The sequence below is a fragment of the Gossypium arboreum genome, chromosome 6 (assembly GCF_025698485.1).
Source record: "Gossypium arboreum isolate Shixiya-1 chromosome 6, ASM2569848v2, whole genome shotgun sequence".
NCBI lineage: Eukaryota > Viridiplantae > Streptophyta > Magnoliopsida > Malvales > Malvaceae > Gossypium > Gossypium arboreum.
The window spans coordinates 90,690,713-90,712,985 of record NC_069075.1 but is presented as its reverse complement, the minus strand read 5'-3'; the positions used below and the strand labels follow the sequence as shown (position 1 = coordinate 90,712,985).

General features: G+C 35.8%; 1 non-coding gene across 1 annotated transcript; it reads left to right on the top strand.

The window, feature by feature from the left end:
- Window positions 1-5,996: 5,996 nt before the first annotated feature.
- LOC128294463 (small nucleolar RNA R71) lies at window positions 5,997-6,103 on the top strand. The gene has a single exon (XR_008284773.1). It is a non-coding gene; the product is annotated as a small nucleolar RNA R71 (small nucleolar RNA).
- Window positions 6,104-22,273: the final 16,170 nt, after the last annotated feature.

The following is a 22,273-nucleotide window of genomic DNA, read 5'->3' as shown; positions in this document are numbered from 1 at the left end:
TCGTCATTAGATTCAACTTCTGGTTCCATTGGTTCCACCTTATCAGAGACTTCAGCCGATTGCATTGGTTCAATCTTTGTGGGATCTTTTTCCTCTTCTTCGGGATACTCACTTTCTTCAATTCGTTGTTGTAGAATAGAATCTCTAGCTATTTGGTAGAGGTCCCAATCTGTGATTGTGCCCTAGCTATACCCTTTCTTTTTTATGTTTGCAAGAATTTTAGCTTTCAAGCATAGAATTGTTATCGTGAAGGGAAAGTAGGCTAGGCCAGAACATCTAACGGCACAATTTCGCATTTCTCTCAGGATGATTTTTCCCACATCAATAGTCTTTCCAGTAAAAATCGAGTATAATAAGACCATTTGGTCTAATGAAATTGTAGTCCCATGTGAGCTAGGCATAAGGCTGAAACAGATGAAATATAACCATACCTTGGCTGCTAGGTAGCTAGGTAGAGTTAGCTAGGAAGCTGCGACATTTAGGGAATTTGGTGTTTAGAGGGAATTTTGAGTGAAGAATAATGAAGAAGGCTGGTGGTATTTACGGTGAGGGAAATAAAAGTTAAAGTAGAATTCTTAGAAAAATTAATAATTAATAATTAAAAATTCTAAGTTCTAATTCTACTTAGAGTTAACAACTAATAATTAGTAAAATACATATTGAATTATTTAATTACTATTAATTTATTAAGATAAAACTTATCAAATAAAATATGATTAAATTAAAATTTATCCTAACTCTATATAAAGTTGATAATAATTAATATATACTATAATGGATATAATTGTATATTAATAATTATCATCTTTTTATTAAACTAAAACATTTATTCTAGAAGCCTTTTGAAAATATTTACAAAAGGAGGCATCTAAAATTTATTATTTTAAAAAGAGCAACAAAATTTAAAAATAATTCAATTAAGCCCTTAAACTTAATGAAAATTTGAAATTGAGTTTCAATTTAAAACTTGAATCAAAATTGACCCTTTTATTTGAAAGACCAAAAATTTTATTTTCTATTTAGGGAATAATTTCTTGGAAAATTATGTTAAAATTAATTCCCAGGAAAGATTAGAGGGGTCACAAGTGGTCCCGCTTAAGTTCCAATCTCCTAGACAGAATTTATTTAAACATACTAATCCCGAGAATATACCTTAAAATCATTTATTAAAAAGGAAAATAAGAAAATTTAAACATCCGATAAAATGAATGAAATTTGATTCCATTCAGTCTTATCTCCCCAGTAATGTTTCAGATGCTAAGCATTAACTTGAAAATTACCTCCCTTACCCTGGAGTTCAACCACTTTGTATGGATAGACGCGATGAATCGTAAATGGACCGGACCAACGTGATTTTAGTTCACCTGGAAAGAACCTTAATCTAGAATTAAATAACAAAACTTGCTGAACTGCTTCAAATTCTTGAACTCAAATGTGCTTGTCATGCCATTTCTTAAGTCTATCCTTGAGTAATTTGGCATTTTTCGTATGAGAACATTCATAATTCCTCTAGCTCATTGAGTTGGAGCATCCGTTTCACTTTAGGAAGCTTAAGATTCGAGTTGAGTTGTCGAAGAGCCCAGAAGCTTTATGCTTTAACTCTAAGGGTAGATGGAAGGCTTTCCCAAAGACCAACCTATAGGGTGACATCCCTAAAGGTGTCTTGTATGCTGTTCTGTAAGCCCATAAAACATCATCCAGTCTTTTGGACCAATCTCATCGGTTCGGGCAGACTACCTTTTCAAGTATGCCTTTGATCTCTATGTTCGCCAGTTCAGCTTGCCCATTCGTCTGTGGATGGTAAGCTGAAGCGACCTTGTGTTTCACTCCATGTTTATCTAATAACCATTTCAACCACTTGTTCACAAAATGGGACCCTTCGTTGTTGATAATATCTCTTGGGGTTCCAAACCTTGTGAAGACGTATTTCTGCAAAAACTTCATCACAAACCTAGCATCATTTGTTGGATAAGCTTCAGCCTCGACCCACTTAGACACATAGTCTACTGCTACCAATATATACTTGTGACCGAAGGATGGAGGGAAAGGACCAAGAAAGTCAATACCCCATAGATAGAACAATTCTACCTCAATGATGTTTGTTCGAGGCATATTATTTCTGTTGGTGACATTTCCAACCCTTTGACATCGATTACAACTCTTTACGTAAGCATATGCCTCCTTGAATAGTGTTGGCCAAAAGAATCTGTCTTGCAATACTTTGGCCACAGTACGAGTACCTCCGAAGTGTCTTCCACTCAGAGCTGAGTGAAAATGGTATAAAATCTTTTGTACTTCTTCTTTTGCCACGCATCTCCTGATCATTTGATCTGCGCACTATTTAAAGAAATATGGCTCTTCTCAGAAATAGTACTTTGCATTGTGAAGAAACTTTTTCCTTTGATGATATGTCTTATCAATTGGCATCAAACCACAAGCTAAAAAGTTAGCAATATCAACAAACCAAGGGGTATTATGGATATGATTTACCTTCAATATATGTTCATCTGAAAACGTCTCTCGAATTGGTATAAGAAGAGAGTTCCCTTCTTGCGGCTCCAATCTAGATAAGTGATTTGGTACTTGGTTTTCCACTCCCTTTCGATCTTGAATTTCTAGATCGAACTCTTGAAGTAGAAGTACCCATCGGATCAGTCTCAGCTTAGCGTCTTTCTTGGCAAGTAAATACTTAATTGCTGAGTGGTCCATATAGACAGTTATTTTGGTACCTACAAGATAAGATTGAAACTTGTCAAAAATAAACACAATAGCAAGTAACCTTTTCTCTGTTACTGTATAATTTAGTTGAGCTGTTTTCAGAGTTCGACTTGCATAATAGAAGGGATGAAAAACTTTGTTCCTTCGCTAGCCCATGACAGCTCCTATCGCGAAGTCACTTGCGTCACACATCAATTTGAATGGAAAATCCCAGTCTGGTGTGACTATTATGGGTGCCGAAACTAGTCGACTCTTTAATTAGTTGAAAGCTCTTAAGCACTCTTCATCAAAGTTGAATGTCGTGCCCTTCTCCAATAATTTACATAAGGGTTTAGCAATTTTGGAGAAGTTCTTGATGAATCTTCGATAGAAACCAGCATGACCCAAAAAACTCCTAACACCCTTTACAGATGTTGGAGGTGGGAGTTTCTCAATAACATCTACCTTTTCTTTATCGACCTCAATTCCATGTCTCGTTATCCAATGCCCTAGAACAATCCCTTCCCATACCATGAAATGGCATATTTTCCAGTTGAGTACGAGGTTTGTTTCTTCACATCACCTTAGTACCTTGGCTAGATTGGCTAGGCAATCATCATATGTATCTCCAAATACTGAAAAATCATCCATAAAAACTTCCAAATACTTCTCAACCATATTAGTAAAAATAGACATCATACATCTTTGAAATGTAGCACATACATTACATAAACCAATGGCATGCATCTAAATGCGAAAGTACCATACGAGCAGGTGAATGTTGTCTTGTGTTGGTGCTACTGTAATATGATTATACCCCGAGTATCCATCGAGAAAATAGTAATAGTCTCGCCCTGCTAGTCTATCCAGTATCTGGTCCTAAAACAACAAAGGAAAGTTATCTTTTCTAGTCGGCTTGTTCAGCTTCCGGTAATCGATGCAAATTCTCCATCTTGTAACCATTCTAGTCGGTATCAAGTCATTATTCTTGTTTTCAATGACTTGATACCTCCTTTCTTTGGCATGCACTAGACCGGACTTACCTATGAACTGTCTGAGATGGGGGTAAATTATACCCATATCTAACCACTTGATGATTTCTTTCTTTACTTCATCCTTTATAATAGGGTTTAGTATTCATTGTCCATCAATCATCCCTTTTTTTCCATCTTCCAGGATAATATTGTGCATGCATACAGATGGACTAATACCGTGAATATTGCCTATAATCCATCTGATAGCCTACTTCTTGAATTGTTTCAATACAAGGATGAGTTTCTCTTTTTGCTCATTAGTTAATTCTGCTGAAACAATCATAGGCAAAGTAGAAGCATTACCTAAATAAACATATTTTAGATGTGAGGGTAGTACCTTTAGTTCTAATTTAGGTGGCTCCTCGATTAATGCTTTTGGTTGGGCATAATCCCTTTTATCTAATTCGAAAGATTCAAAACGGGATTGCGAATTAAATCCCTTTTGATTAGCTTCTAACAACGCTAAGTATTCGTCATCCTCTTCATTATTCGGAGGATGTAATGTCAAAATTTGTTCCATTAGATCCTCAACATAGTTGAGCTCATTCTTCACTATTAAATCCTCTAAATCGGATATTGCAGAACAATCATCAATTGTGTTAGGAAATTGCATAGACTTAAAAATGTTAAATGTTGCCTGATCACCCTGAACACGCATAGTAAGCTCGCCCTTCTGCACATCAATAAGGGTCCTTCCGGTTGCTAAGAACGGTCTTCGTAAGATAATTGACACTTTCTTTGTCTGCTTCAAAGTCTAGAATAACAAAATCAGCAGGGAAGATAAATTTATCTATATGTACCAATACATCCTCTATTTTTCCTTTGGATTTGCTAAGGATCAATTTGCTAATTGAAGTGTAACCGTATAGGTCTAACTTCACCTATCCTCAACTTCCTAAATATTGACATAGGCATCAAGTTAATACTCATACCTAAGTCACATAATGCCTTACCACAATATGTTGCTCCAATGTTGCAAGGTATGGTAAAACATCCAGGATCCTTCAAATTCGGGGGTAGTTTGTCTTGAAGATATGCACTGCATTCCTTCGTCAGAGCTACTGTCTCAAATTTTCCAAGTCTTCTTTTTTGGACTGGATATCCTTTATGAATTTGTCGTAGTTTCGACATTTGCTCAAGTGCTTCAACCAACTGGATGTTGATATGAAGTTGCTTGAGTACGTCTAGGAACTTCTTGAATTGAATCTCCTGCTTCTGCTTCTGAAGTCTTTGAGGGTAGGGTGGTGGTGGTTTCTTTACTGAAACTGGTTGGTTCATCCTCTGTGGCAATTCTGCATTTAACGGAGTTGTTAGTTGATTAGAATTAACTGGTTCTGAAATTACATTATCGGGTTTTGCAGATTTTGGTTCTTGTGAAACTGGAATTTCAACGCTCGGTTGAACTTGCTCTAAATCTTGAGTGTCAGCTTACTCCTTTTCAGCTTCAATGGTGTTAGGCTCTACTGTCTTTCCACTCCTCAATGTTAACACTTTGCAATGTTCCTTCCCCAAATTCCTCGGATTTTCCGTATCACTAGTTAAAGCACCTTGTGGTCGGTCCTGAGTTCAGTTGCAAGCTGGCCCATTTGGTTTTCCAGGCTCTTCAATGTAGCTGTTTGGCTTTGGATTAAGGCATCATTCTTAGCCAAGTATGCCTTCAACAAATTTTCTAAGCCATTGGATGGTTCAGCTTGGGTTGGTTTCTGAACTTGTTGGGGAAAACTAGATGGCTAAGTTGGTCTAGGTTGGGCGTAAGTGTTACTGGTTCCAACCTCTTGGTTACTCCAGGAAAAATTGGGGTGATTTTGCTACAATGGGTCATAGAAATTTGATTGCAGTCCTTACCTTCCTCGATTTTGGTTTTGGTTACCTATGTAGTACATGGATTCTGGGTTTGATGGACATTCTTCAAACAAATGTCCTTTCCCACAATAGACACAGGCTATATTTTCAAATTGGTTAGGTGGTTGTGCTACAAAACTGTTAGACCCATTGGTAGTAAGATTTTTTAACATTGAGGATATTGATGATACTTGAGATGCGAGTGAAGTAAGAGCATCTACTTTATGTATTCTAGCAACTCGTCTTCCAGACGCTGCTCGATTGGTTGGCCATTGATAATTGTTATTGGCAATCCTTTCAATAATTTCTTAAGCCTTGTTATAAGACTTAGAAAGGAGAGCACCGTTAGTAGAAGCGTCCATTACCATCCTCGTGTGAGCATTCAGACTATTATAAAATGTCCCAAGTTGGATGCAATATGGGATTTTGTGATGAGGGCACTTTCGTAATAATTCTTTGTACCTTTCCCATGCCTCATACAAGGACTCATCATCCATTTGTTGGAAAGCAGTGATCTCGTTCCTCAACTTAGCATTCTTACTAGGTGAGAAATACTTCATAAGAAATCTTTCTACTAACTCTTTCCATGTGGAAATTGAATTCGGTGGCAATGAGTTCAGCCAGGCTCGAGCTCTGTCCCTTAGTGAATATGGGAACAACTTCAATCGTAATGCATCTTCGGGTACTCTGGCTAACATGAAAGAATCGCTCACCTCAATAAACAGTCTTAAGTGTAGTTGAGAATCTTTGGTAGGCAGTCCACTGAATTGGTTCACTGTTTGAAGCATTTGGAACATGACTGGCTTCAGCTCCAACTATTGTGCCTCAATTTCGAGTCTCCTAATACCCGGATTAAGATCATTAAACACTGGCATGACATACTGTCGTAAAGCTCTATCTTTATCATCAGCAATAAGGATAGGATTTTGAGCAGGGTTTGCTCCATTTCCTTGATTTGGATTTTCAAAGTTCATTTCTTCGGTCCTTCTCTGATTTGCTTGTCTTTTTCGCTCTCGAAAAGTTTGTTCTATCTCAGGGTCTACAGGGAGTAGGTCAATAATCTGGTCAATACTCATAAACACCTGAAATAATCACAGAAAAATTAATTAAGTTAAAAATTAAATAGAAAAAATAAACCAAAATGTAAATTAACAAATTCATAAATAATGACTTTTAAAAACAGTCCCTGGCAACAACGCCAAAAACTTGGAACGACAGAAATGTGCAAGCATACACAATCACAACAAGTAATAAAGTGACAAGTAAATGTCGAGTTATCATAACCACAGGGATTGCAAAAAGAATTATTTATGAATGCTATTTAAAACACTTTGGTGAAGAAAAATATTTTGTTTGAAGAGGGTGATTAAAACCTAAGATTTTAAACTAAGTAAACTAAAGAAATAAATCTCAAATGCACGATTTCAAAATATGATTTAATCAAGATGACATAATTGTGTTGATTTAATTATATTTCTTTAACTTAGAAGTATTAAACTCATGTCTATGTTATTACGAATAAATTCACGGCAATTCGGTAAATTGATATTCACCTACAAAAATCCATTCATCTCTTAACATATCCCTATGTTAATTCAAACGATTAAACATATTTTAATAAGCAAACATGTTATGGCACATACATACTCATTAAATTGAACTAATCTCTTGCATATCCCTATGTCAATTCAAACAATTAATTAAATATAATAAGCAAATAAAAGACTATGTGAGGTAATAAGGTATCCTTACCTTGAAACAGTTTAATCACAATAATCTTGCAAGTTATGCAAGGCAAGTGTATCTCTAGATACATTGATAATTTAACCTTCAGCTACCTTAGAAGAATAAACATGCACTGGTTAAGTATTTTGTTAATTAATAATAATTTCAATCTGTTTAAATATTTAATTCATTAGCTACCTCACAATTGTAATGCAAGAATAACTTAGGCATGATTTTACTTAATCAAGTATTTTACCGAGGCCTATAGCAGCATAAACACAATTTTAATAATTTAAACAGATAAAATGCAATCAAACAAACACGAATTAAATTCAAGCTAAGCTGATTAAATTAACCATTCTAACAACATAAATATTCATAGATATGTTCATCATAACAACAACAAAAATTAAAAAGATAGGGAACAAGAATCAAATCCGGTGATTTTCCATAGCTTGACTAGGTTGCTCCGTTCTTCCTTCTTTGTTGTCCTTGCTGATCAAGGCTTCTATGAACACTCAATTGCTACTCCAAAATGGCTGAAGAAGAACCCTTTCACAAGGGAAGAAATTAGCACAAGAGTAAGGGACTTGGAATGAGAAAATGAGAGGAGAAAGTGAGAGGGAGAGAAGAAATGTGAATGAATGAGGGATGAATTGAATGATCAGCCAATGGGGGTTTTTATAGCTGAATTTGGCAGTTAAAATTTACTAAAAATAGCAGCCAAAGAGGCACCCCTTGGCCGGCCATCTATGTGGCAAAGTTGATGGCTTCAACTTTGCTAAATATGCTTGGGGCAAATCTTCAAAGCCATCAATTGTGGAAGGGCTGATTTGCAATTTGAACAAGTCATCAAGGGTTTCTTTGCAGCTTAAATAATTAGCTAATGGGCTGAATTGGGTCAGCACTTGGATGGTTTTGGGCTGTCCTCTTCTTGTCCTGTTTGGTTCAACCGAACCATTTTTCATAGTTAATTAATAATAATTTATTAGCCCAAATTAACTTGGATATAAATTAAAATTAATTATATTATGAATTAATACATATAATTTTGGACCGTCTTAGGCTGGAAATTAATTCGCCTCGATACTTCAAATTGCTTCTCGGTTTTGTGCTTCTGGCAGTGTCTGCCGAGCCATTTTTCACCCTTTGTGCAAATATGTCAAAAATAACCAAAATTCATCAAAAATAATTATAAAATTAACTAAAATTCAACATGATCATATTTTAAGTGCAATTTAATTATTTTATAAAAATTAATTATATTTCGACAAGAATTTAACCGAATTCGCATGAATTTAAGTTAAAAAGGGTATGAAAAAATGTAGTAATTTTTGTGTTTCCAAGTATGCTCCACAGGGTCTCACACATGGGCATGTGGCTTGGTCGTGTTGCATAAGTCAATATACCCTACAGGTTTGGCACGACTTAGTATACGGCCTGCACACGGGCGTGTGTGGCCATTTTTAGAGCACACGGTTGGCCACACGAACGTGTGTTTTGGTCGTGTGACCCAAGTCAGAGAGTTACACGGGTCAGACATGGTCTGGGACATAGCCATGTGATCCCATTTCGAATGTTCACACGGCCTGTGACATGGGCGTGTCTTTGGCCATGTTAGACACACAGCCGGGCCACGGTCACACGGGTGTGTGTCCCCTGTTTTTGGAAAAAAATTATAAGTGTTCTAAAAGTTTCTAAAGTTATCGGTTAGTCCCAAAACAATTCGAATGCATGTTTTGAGCATCGTAGGATCGTATTAGGGACAATATGAATGTTATTGATTGATGAATACAAAAATTGAAAATGTATGTGAAATGTATGTGTAATTGTATAATATGTTCAGTAATGCTCTGTAACCCTATTTCGGTGTTGAATACGTGTGAGGAATGTTACATTTATTGGTATCAAAGCTACGGTTTAGTCGATTCTCAGACTAATGTAGCGTATGTGAGAGTCTAGCTATACATGCTATATATAACTTGTTATAATGTGATGACTCCTGTTAGTTTAAAAAGTGTTTTCATATAGTAAATGGATCCCAATCGACTTGTAGCTGACGATGTTAAAAGTAATGTGCCTGCCTCGTAGCTTAGTCAGAGTTGAGACTCGTAACAGGTAGTCAGGGAGGAGAGGCTAAAGAAGCATTCTTCCAGATGATGAATGAGTGGTTTACGGAGTATGTTCGAACAAATCTGGCTACTCAACAACCTCCAGCCCCACCTAATCCACAATCGGTTCTCGTAGCTCCTCAAGGCATAGACTTTTTACGATTGAATAATTCATCAGCTGATAAGATTCAAAAACACGGAGCTAAAGAGTTTAGAGCTAATGTGGATGATGATCCTGAGTGAGCCGAGTTTTGGCTTGAAAACACCATCAGAGTTTTTGATGAACTTTCTTGCACACTGGCTGAGTGTTTAAAATGTGCCATATCACTTCTGAGAGACACATCGTATCAGTGGTGGAATACCCTAGTATCAGTGGTGCCGAGAGAAAGAGTTACTTGGGATTTCTTTCAAGATTTACCTAGGATTTCTTTCAAGCTGAGTTCAGAAAGAAATACATAAGTTAATGGTTTATTGATCAGAAGCGAAAAGTGTTTCTTGAATTGAAACAAGGTCGTATGTCTGTGACTGAATACGAGTGAGAGTTTGTAAGGCTTAGTGAATATGCTCTGGAATGTGTTTCAACTGAAGTAATTACGTGTAAAAGGTTCAAATATGGATTGATAGACTGTTGGTCAAAATTGAAGAGTTGAAAGAATTCGTTGTGCTTGTTGACAGAGCCTGTAAAGTCGAAGAACTTGGCAAAGAAAAGAGAAAGGTGAATTTGAGGCTAGAGATTTGAGAAAAGGATAGATGAATAAGCCATATCAGTCTTTGTCAAAAAAATCACGAGATTCGTTCAGCCGTTCAAATGATTCAATATGATATCCAAATAGAGATCGTGTAAAACAATACTCAAGTCCTAAAGCTCAAGCTACATCAGTATCGAGTGTTGGCAGTGTGAGAAACAATAGACCTGAATGTCAACGATGTGGTAAATAACATACTGGTGAATGTAGAATGAATCAGATGTGGCTCGTAAGATCATTTCATTCGAGATTGTCCCAAATTAGATGAGAAAGACAAATTCTAGAATGTAAGACCGAGCAACACATCTATTAGAGGGAGGCCATCTAGAAATGCGAGGAATGTAACTAGTAATAGAGGAATGACAAAGGACTCCGCTGTGAGATCTGAGGCCAGAGCACCTGCTAGAGCGTACGAGATTCGCGCTCAGGAAGAGGCGTCGTCACCTGATGTTATCACTGGTACATTTTCTCTTTATGACACTAATGTTATTACATTGATTGATCCCGGATCGAATCATTTGTATATCTGCATGAATTTAGTATCTAGTAAGAGTTTGCCTGTTGAGTTTGCAGAGTTTGTGATTAAAGTATCAAACTCCTTAAGCAAGTATGTTCTAGTTGATAAAGCTTGCAAGAATTGTCCTTTAATGATTCAAGGTTACTGTTTTCCGGCTGATTTTATGCTTTTACCATTTGATGAATTCGATGTGATATTGGGTATGGATTGGTTATTTTTTCATGATGCCATTGTAAATTGTAGACGAAAGTTTATTGAATTGAAATGTCAGAATAGTGAAATCATTCGAATTGAATCAGATAAATCGAGTGAATTGCCTGTTGCGATTTTATCTATGTCAGCTCAGAGATGTGTGAGAAAAGGTTGCGAAGCTTATCTTGCTTATGTTTTAGATAAAAAAGTGTCTGAATCAAAAATTGAGTCAGTGCCAGATGTTTGTGAGTATCCGGATGTGTTTCCAGAAGAATTACTGGGTTGCCACTGATCAGAGAGGTCGAATTTGCTATTGAATTAGTGCCAGGAACATCCCCAATATCGATAGCTCCATACAGAATGGCTCCGACAGAATTGAAAGAGTTGAGATCTTAATTGCAAGAGTTAACAAACAGAGGTTTTGCATGACCTAGTTTTTCGCCCTAGGGTGCGTCAGTGTTATTCGTAAAGAAGAAAGACAGATCAATGAGAATGTGTATTGACTATCGTCAGCTCAATAAGGTTACGATAAAGAACAAGTATCCATTGCCGAGAATAGATGATTTATTTGATCAGTTGAAAGGAGCAACAATGTTTTCGAAGATTAATCTGCAATTTGGTTACTATCAATTGTGAATGAAAGATTCGGAGGTGCCGAGAACTGCATTCAGAACAAGGTACAAGCATTATAAATTTCTTGTTATGCCTTTTGAATTAACTAATGCTCTGCCATTTTTATAGATTTGATGAATCAAATTTTTAGACCATATTTGGACAGATTCATTGTTGTATTCATTGACGACATTCTAATCTATTCTTGAGATGAGTCTGAACATACTGAGTATTTGAGGATTGTGCTACAAACCTTGAGAGATAAGCAATTATTCGCTAAATTTAGTAAATGTAAGTTTTGGCTTCAAGAAGTTGGATTTTTGGGACATATTATTTTAGAGGAAGGCATACGAGTTGACCCCAGCAAGATTTCAATAGTTTTTGATTTGAAACTATCGAGAAATGTATCTAAAGTTAGAAGCTTTCTGGGCTTAGCTGGTTATTATCGATGTTTTGTTAAAGGATTCTCGATGATGGCTACACTGATGACCAGATTGCTACAAAAAGACGTGAAATTTGAGAGGTCTGAGAAATGTCAACAGAGTTTTGATCAGTTGAAAGCATTATTAACTAAGGCACCATTGTTGGTTCAACCAAAGTCGGGTAAAGAGTTTGTGATTTTCAATGACGCGTCATGAACAGTTTGGGTTGCATTTTGATGCAAGAGGGAAAAGTGATAGCTTATGCTTCTAGAAAGTTGAAACTGCGTGAAAAGAATTATCCGACGCATGATTTAGAGTTGGCCGCTATTGTTTTTGCATGGAAAATTTGGTGACATCATTTATACGGCGAGAAGTGCCATATCTTTACATATCATAAGAGCTTGAAATATATAATGATTCAGAAAGATTTGAATTTGTGACAACGAAGATGTGTAACACCCCTTACTTGTGTTCTACACCAGAACAGGGTACGGGACATTACCGGAACATAATACATGCAATCGTACGAAACCATGACTAGATTTTTTTTATATATCCAAGTTAAAAAAATTCAAATTTCATACATAATCATGCATCTTCATACCTTATAGCTTCAACGATATTAATTAATATCAATGGTCATATACAAAATGAGCTATCAAATGTTGAAGGCTAACATTTTAGGCCAAATTAATTATGACATAAAACAAAATAACTAAGTCCTCTATACATGCCATAATCCAAAATATTGTTTTCAAAATACCAAAAGAGTGTTGATAGTGTGAATGAATCTCCAACGATCTCCGAACCCCGAGCTATCTTGGTGACACTATAAGACAAAAGAAAGGAAAGAGAATAAGCATAAAGCTTAATAAGTAAGTACGTAAATAATAAACAATTTGTGAACATGATTCTCAAGGTAAAACAATCGTAATTGTACAATTACTCATTTTCAGGTTAAGCTGTTTCCTTGAGTCACAGTCACTAAATTATTTATAGCTAGAGCTACGGAGCTAAAAATTAAGATCCGTTAATTTTCCAAGAAACTATAATCACATATATTCTTACCATAAAATTTTTAGAATTTTTGGTTTAGCCAATTAGTACAGTTTATTTATTAAATTTACCCCTATTTCACTGCCCAAGAGTTCTGATTTCTCTTCACTAAAAATTATTTATCTCATGATACGAGACTCCAAATTAAGAACCGCTAATTTTTCCAAAAATTAGACTTACATATATTATTACCATAAAATTTTTAGAATTTTTGGTTTAGCCAATTAGTATAGTTTATTCATTAAATATACCCCATATTTGACTGTCTGACAGTTCCGATCTTTCTTTAGTAAAAATTATTTATCTCATGGTACAGATCTCGGATGCTGTCCTCATCAATTCCTATTGAAAATAGAATAATTAAGGATTTTAAAAATTTAAATTATGACCCATAATTATTTGTTTACAATTTTTAATGATTTTCCAAAATCAGAATAGAGGATTCCAAAATCATTCTAACCCTGTCTCACAAAAATCCAATTATCGTAGAATGTGAAATTCTTTTGCCTTCACCTTTTCTTTTATGAGAAAATAAACTCATTAATATTTAATTTCATATCTTATTCAACCTCTAATTAAATTTTCACCATTTTTGGTGATTTTTCAAAGTCACATAACTGCTACTGTCTAAAACTGTTTTACTACAAAATTTCTTTTTTACATAATTTCACTTACTCCATTCTATCTTACCAAAAGATTCACTCACCTATCGAGCACATTGCTCACAACTTTTCACATAGTTATACCTGAAATTATTCATCACATAGTCATGTACATATGTATTTTCACTAAGTAAATTTCTCGTTGAACTTATCAGAATAATAACTGGTACGTGGCCTGTGCATATACCACCCTTGTAACCGAAGCTCTCTGGTACACATAGTAGCCTGCACTTAGTACTACACATGCGACCTATCAATTCGATACACGTAGTAGCCTGTACTTAGTACTAAACATGTGACTTATCCATCTGATACATGTAGTAGCCTGCACATAATACTACACACGTGATCGAAGTTAACGGGTACGCATAGTAGCCTGCACTTAGTACTACATATGCGACCTATCAATCCGGTACACGTAGTAGCCTGCACTTAGTACTACATATGTAACCTAACCATCTGATACACTTAGTAGCCTGCACTTAGTACTACACATGCGACCTAACAATCTGGTACACGTAATAGCCTACACTTAGTACTACACACGTGACCTAAAACTGTCTTAAACACATAGTAGCCTGCACATAGTACTACACAGGTGTTCTCACAATGGATCATTAGTATCTCTTCTATTCCGAAGGTTCAATCGGGAAATTCTTCACTTTCCACATTTTACTAACTCGTTCTTAGTCAATCCCAATTCGTAGTTTACTTCAATTGATCATTCTATAGGCAGCCACATCTCATATAGTAACAAAAATTAATAACATAAAAAGAATCGAGATATTATTTTCATACAAACTTACCTCGATGCAAAATATAGAAATTTTGCAATTTAGTCCACAATCTTTTCCTTTCCCCGATCAAGGTCGATTCCACGTCTTTCTTGGTCTATAATAACACATTTGACTTATTAAAATGATCACATTATTCAAATTAACCCAAAAACATCCTATGGAAAAATTTACAATTTTGCCCCTAAAGTTTCACAAAATTACGATTTTGCCCTAGGTTCGAGAAATAATTTTTATTCAATTTGCTTGTATTTTAGGCTTAGTTGAACCATTTTCATAACTATATCAATCCACAATTTGCATTAAATCACACAATTACGCACATTTTACACTTTTTTACAAACTAGTCCTTTTATGCAATTAGAACAAAAATCACTTAGTAAAAGTCATTTATCACACTCCAAACATTCATATTATTCCATAAAACATCAAAATACATGCATCTCATCCATGGGTAAAATTTTAAATATAAACCCTAGCTCAAAATATTGGTAGAAATAGGTAAATCGAGCTACGGGGATCTCAAAAATGTAAAGAACATTAAAAACGGAGCTAAAACGGACTTACAATCGAGCTTGGTAGTTTGAAAAACCCTAGCTATGTCTTCCTCATGTGAAATTCAGCCAAGGGGTTGAAGATGGACAAAAATTGACTTTTGATTTTGTTTGTAATTCATTTTAATAACTAAATTACCAAAATGCCCTTAATGAAAAACTTTGGAAACATGCCTAACCATGTCTATTTTTGTCCACCAACTTAACCAATGGTCTAATTACCATATAAGGACTTGAAATTTAAAATTTCATAACAATTGGACACCTTTAACATGTAGAACTCAACTTTTGCACTTTTTACAATTTAGTCCTTTTGACTAAATTGAGTGCCCCAACGTCAAAATTTTCGAACGAAATTTTTACAAAATAATTCCATAAAAATGTAAACCATAAAAATATAATAAAAACACATTTTTCTAAGTCGAATTTGTGGTCCCGAAACCACTGTTCCGACTAGACCCAAAATCGGGTTGTTACAACTTCCCCCCTTTTAAGGATTTTCGTCCCGAAAATCTTACTGGTAAAAAGGTTTGGGTACTGTTTCCTCATGGCTTCCTCTGGTTCCCACGTAGTCTCCTCTACTCCATGTCTTTGCTACAATACTTTTACTAAGGCTATTGTTTTATTTCTCAACTGTTTAATTTTTTGAGCCAAAATCTTAAACGGTTCTTCATCGTAAGTTATATTCGGTCGAATCTAAATCTCTGTCAGAGGAATCACATGTGAAGGATCGGAATGATAACGTCGCAGCATCAACACATGAAACACATTATGGATCTTTTCCAACTCTGTCGGCAAAGCTAACTGATATGCCATTGGCCCCACTCTTTCAATAACCTCATACGACCCAATAAAGCGCGGACTGGACTTGCCTTTCCGACCAAATCTGAGAACTTTCTTCCACGAGGACACTTTCAAAAATACTTTATCTTTGACCTGAATCTCAATCTCTTTTCTTTTGAAATCTGCATATGATTTCTGACTATTGGAAGCAGCTTTCAAACAATCTCAAATTACTCTTACTTTCTCTTCAGTTTCCTTAACCAAATCAACTCCGTGAATCTGTTTCTTGCTAAGCTCGGTCCAATACAAAGTTGTTCGGCACTTGCAGCCATACAATGCCTCATAAGGTGCCATTTTTATACTCGACTGAAAACTGTTGTTGTAATCAAATTCAACTAGTGGTAGGTATTTCTCCCAACTACCTTCGAATTCTAAAACGCAACATTGAAACATGTCTTCAAGAATTTGAATTACCCTTTCGGATTGACTGTCAGTTTGCGGATGAAACACGATACTAAAATTCAATTTCGTACCTAAGGCTTCTTGCAACTTTTTCGAAAAACTCGAAGTAAATCTTGGGTCTCTATTCAGAATAATAGACATAGGTACTCAATGCAATCTCACAATTTCAACAATATACAATTCAGCCAACTTATCAAGTGAGTAGTCAGTATGTACCGGTATAGAGTAAGCCGATTTCGTCAATCTATCAACCATAACCCAAATGACATCTTTCTTTTTCGGAGTCAGAGGTAAACCTGTTACAAAATCCATCGTGATTTTGTCCCATTTCCACTCGGGAACCATCATTGGCTGAAGTAAACCCGAAGGCACCTGATGTTTGGCTTTACTTGTTGACAGATCAAACACTTTGATACAAACTCAAAAATATCTCTTTCCATACCGACCACCAATATAATTTCTTTAAATCATTATACATTTTTGTGCTTCCAAATGAACTGACAAAATACCACTGTGTGCCTCATATATAATCTTCTGAATCAACTCAGTATCTTTCAATACACATACTCGATCATGGAACATTAAGGAATCATCTGGTTCGATTCGAAATTCTGAGTTACAACCCGATTCACATTGAGCTCGCTTGTCTTGCAAATCATTGTCATTCTTCTGAGCTTCACAAATTTGCTAAAGAAATAACGGCCTAGCCCTCAACTTGGCCAAAATCAAACCATCATCATACATAGCCAAACTTGTACTCATTGCTCTCAAAGCAACCAAGGATTTTCTGCTCAAGACATCTATGACTACATTCGCTTTCCTTGGATGATAGTCAATCATTAGCTCATAATCTTTCTATAATTCGAGCCATATCCATTGTTGCAAATTCAAATCCCTTTGATTCATTAGATACTTCAAACTTTTGTGATCAGTAAAGGTTCGACATTTCTCACCGTAAAAATAATGGCGCCAAATCTTCAAAGCAAAAACAATGGTGGCCAATTCCAAATCGTGTGTCGAGTAATTCTTCTCATGCGGTTTCAACTGTCTCGAGGCATAAGCTACCACTATACCTTCTTGCATCAACACACAACCAAGACCAGTTAATGACGCATCACTATAGATCACAAACTCTTTACCTGACTCGGGTTGCACTAACACTGGAGCTTCTGTCAATCGTGCTTTCAACTTTTCAAAACTTTAATGACACTTTTTAGTCCAATCGAACTTAACAGTCTTTTGCAGCAACTTAGTCATAGGAGAGGCAATCATCGCAAATCCCTCGACAAAGCGTAAAAAATATCCGGCTAAACCCAAAAAGCTTCTAACCTCGGTTACATTCTTTAGAGGTTCCCAATCAACAATCGTCGAAACTTTTCTCGGATCAACCTGAATACCATCACCCGAAACTAGATGTCCCAAAAATCCAACTTCATGAAGCCAAAATTCACTTTTGCTGAATTTAGCGAACAATTTCTTTTCTCTCAAAATCTGTACTACCGTTCTCAAGTGTTCGGCATGCTCGGACTTATCTCAAGAATAAATCAATATGTCATCTATAAACACAACCTCAAACTTATCCAAATATGGCTGAATGATTCGGTTCATCAAATCCATAAAAATGGCCGGAGCATTAGTTAAATTGAAAGGCATCACAAGAAATTCATAGTGTCCATACCTCGTTTTGAAAGCGGTTTTTGGCACATCTAACTCTTTAACTCTCAACTGATAGTAACCAGATCTCAAATCTATCTTTGAAAACACTGTTGCCCCTTTCAACTGGTCGAACAAATTATCAATTCTCGGCAACGAATACTTGTTCTTTATAGTCACCTTGTTGAGCTGTCGGTAGTTAATACAAAGTCTCATAGATCCGTCTTTTTTCTTTACAAACAATACGAGAGCACCCCATGGAGAGAAACTCGGTCTCAAAATCCCCTTATCTGTTAACTCTCATAACTGAGCCTTTAATTCTTTCAATTCAGTCGGAGCCATTCTATACGGAGCAATCGAGATCGGTACAGTCCCAGGCAACAAATCAATGGCAAACTCTACCTCTCTAATGGGAGGCAACCCAAACAATTCTTCTGAAAATACATCCAAGAATTCACAGACTACCGGCATTGATTCAAGCCTCGACTTAGACATCCTGGTATTCAATACATATGCAAGATAAGCTTCACACCCTTTTCTCATGTATCTCTGAGCAGACATGTGTGAAATCTCCATAGGCAATTTATTTGATTCATCAGTTTCAACCCAAAGAATCTCACCATTTTCACATATCAACTCAAGGGTTTTCTGTCTACAATATACCTTGGCATCATGTAATGTCAACCAATCCATACCCAGAATGACATCAAACCCATCAAATAGTAACAACATTAGATTAGTCAGAAAACAGTGACCTTGAATAATCAAATGAAAATTCTTGCAAACCTTATCTACTAACACATATTTTCCTAAAGGGTTTGACACTTTAATCATAAATTCAGTAAGCTCTACAGGCAAACTCTTACTATATACTAAATTCTCGCAAACATAGGAATGAGTAGATCTAGGATCAATCAATGCAATAACAATAGTATCATAAAGAGAAAATGTACCAGTAATCACATCGGGAGATGACGCCTCCTCACGAGCACGTATGGCATAAGCTCTAGCAGGTGCTCTAGCTTCCGATCTCCCAGTTGAATCCTTCATCACACTTTTACTACTAGCTCCACTTTCAGCATTTCTTAGAGGTCTACCTCTATTTGTAGTGCTAGTCTATCTGACATTCTGAAATTTTTCTTCTTCAACCCTTTTTGGATAGCCCTTAATATAATGTTCTCGAGAACCACACCTGAAATAAGCTTGGCTAATCGCCCAACACTCACCTTGATGTTTCTTACCACAATGCTGTCACTCAAGTCTATTAGGCCTCACGTTGCCCACACTTTCCATTGAAGTAGCTTGAGCTTTAGAACCTGAATATGATCTCCCATGGTCTTGGTGCGAATCTCCGACTGAAACAATCAATCGAGGATTCATCTCTTTGGACTATTTTGACTAAGATTGGAACAACTTACTCATTGGCCTTTTTCTTGCATCTTTGGCTTCAATCACAGCTTTTCTCTTTCTTTGTTCAGCTTTTCGGCTTTACCAGCTCGATCGACCAATACCACAAACTCTTTCAACTCTAAGATCCCAACTAACAGTCTGATGTCTTCATTTAACCCATCCTTAAACCTCTTGCACATAATAGCTTTGGTAGACACACACTCTTAGGCATACTTGCTAAGTCGAACAAATTCACGTTCATATTCTACCACAGACATTTTACCTTGTTTCAGCTTGAGAAACTCTTTTTATTTCTGATCAATGAACCTCTAGCTTATGTACTTCTTTCTGAATTCCTCTTGGAAAAAATCCCATGTAACCTTTTCTTTTGGAACCAAAGATACCAGTGTCTTCCATTAATGATATGCTGAATCTTTCAGTAAAGATATAGCACGTTTTAAACATTCTTCGGGAGTGCAAGAAAGCTCATCAAATACCCTGATAGAGTTCTTAAGCCAAAACTTTGTTTTCTCGGGATCATCATTTATATTAGCCTTGAATTCTTCAGCCCCTTGCTTTCGAATTTTATCAATTGGGGGCTTGTTCAATCTTACCATTTCGGCACCTTGAGGAACTACGGGAACCGATTGGGGAATAGGAGGGGGTGGAGGAGGTTGAGCATTCAGATTTGCTCAAACAAATTCTGTATACCAATTATTCATCATATGGAGAAAGGCTTCCTGAGCCCCATCTCCCTGATCAAGTGTCTCAGGTCTACTCTCAGCTGGCGCGGTCCCTTGCGCAGGAGCCGATTCATTACTTTCTACATCGTCAGCTACAACTCGATTGGGATCTGTTTACTATATGAAAACACAATTTAAACTGTCAAGAGTTATCACACTATCACCGTATATTTATGGCATGTATAGATAGACTTTCACACATGCTATGTAAATCTGAGAACCGACTAAACTATAGCTCTGATACCACTAAAATACAACTCTCCTTACTCCTGTTCTACGCCAGAACAGGGTACGAGACATTACCAGAACATAACACATGTAATCGTACAAAACCATGACGCAGATTTTTTTTTATATATCCAAGTTAAAACAATTCAAATTTCATACATAATCATGCATCCTCATACCTTATAGCTTCAATGATATTAATTAATATCAATGATCATATACAAAATGAGCTATCAAATATTGAAGGCTAACATTTTAGGCAAATTAATTATGACATAAAACAATATAACTAAGTCCTTTATACATGCCATAATCCAAAATATTGTTTTCAAAATACCAAAAGAGTGTTGATAGCGTGAATGCATCTCCAACGATCTCCGAACTCCGAGCTAGCTTGGTGACACTATAAGACAAAGGAATGGAAAGAGAGTAAGCATAAAGCTTAGTAAGTAAGTACGTAAATAATAAACAATTTTTCAACATGATTCTCAAGTTAAAACAATCATAATTGTACAATTACTCATTTTCAGGTTAAGCTGTTTTCTTGAGTCATAGTCACTAAATTATTTATAGTTGGAGCTACGGAACTCCAAATTAAGATTCGTTAATTTTCCCAGAAACTAGACTCACATATATACTTACCATAAAATTTTTAGAATTTTTGGTTTATCCAATTAGTACAGTTTATTCATTAAATTTACCCCTATTTCACTATCCATTAGTTCCGACCTCTCTTCAATAAAAATTATTTATCTCATGGTACGAGACTCCAAATTAAGAACTGCTAATTTTACCAGAAACTAAACTCACATATATTCTTACCATAAATTTTAAGAATTTTTTGTTTAGCCAATTAATACAGTTTATTCATTAAATATACCCTATTTCACTGTCCGACAACTCCAATCTTTCTTCAGTAAAAATTATTTATCCCATGGTAAAGATCTCGGATGCTGTCCCCGTCAATTCCTCTTGAAAATAGACTCATTAAGGATTGTAAGTATGCAAATTATGACCCATAATTATATTTTTATAATTTTTAATTATTTTCCCAAATCAGAATAGGGGATTCTAAAATCATTCTAACCCTGTCTCACAAAAATCCAATTATTACAGAATATGAAATTCTTTTTCCTTCATCGTTTCTTTTATGAGAAAATAAACTCATTAAGATTCAATTCAGAACTTATTCAATCTCTAATTCAATTTCTACCATTTTTGGTGATTTTTCAAAGTCACACAGCTGCTGTTGTTCAAAACTGTTTTATTACAAAATTTCATTTTTACATAATTTCACTTACTCCATTCTATCTTACCAAAAGATTCACTCAACTATCGAGCACATTGCTCACAATTTTTCACATCGATATACTTGCACTTATTCATCAAATAGTCATGTACATATGTATTTTCACTTAGTAAATTTTGCATTGAACTCATCGGAATAATAACAGATACCCGGTGGCCTGTGCATATACCACCCTTGCAACCGAAGCTCTTTGGTACGCATAGTAGCCTGCACTTAGTACTACACATGTGACCTATCTATCTGATACATGTAGTAGCCTGCACTTAGTACTACACACGTGACCTAACAATCTGATACATGTAGTAGCCTGCACTTAGTACTACACACGTGATCGAAACTATCGGGCATGCATAGTAGCCTGCACTTAGTACTACACATGCGACCTAACAATCTGGTACACGTAGTAGCCTACACTTAGTACTACACACGTGACCTAAAACTGTCTTAAACACATAGTAGCCTGCACATAGTACTACACAGGTGTTTTCACAATGGATCATTAGTATCTCTTCTATTCCGAAGGTTCAATTGGGAAATTCTTCACTTTTCAACATTTTACTAACTCGTTCTTAGTCAATCCCAATTCGTAGTTTACATTAATTGATCATTCTATAGGCAGCCACATCTCATATAGTAACAAAAGATAATAACATAAAAAAATCGAAATTTATTTACATACAAACTTACCTCGGTGCAAAATATAGAAATTTTACAATTTAGTCCACAATCTTTTCCTTTCCCC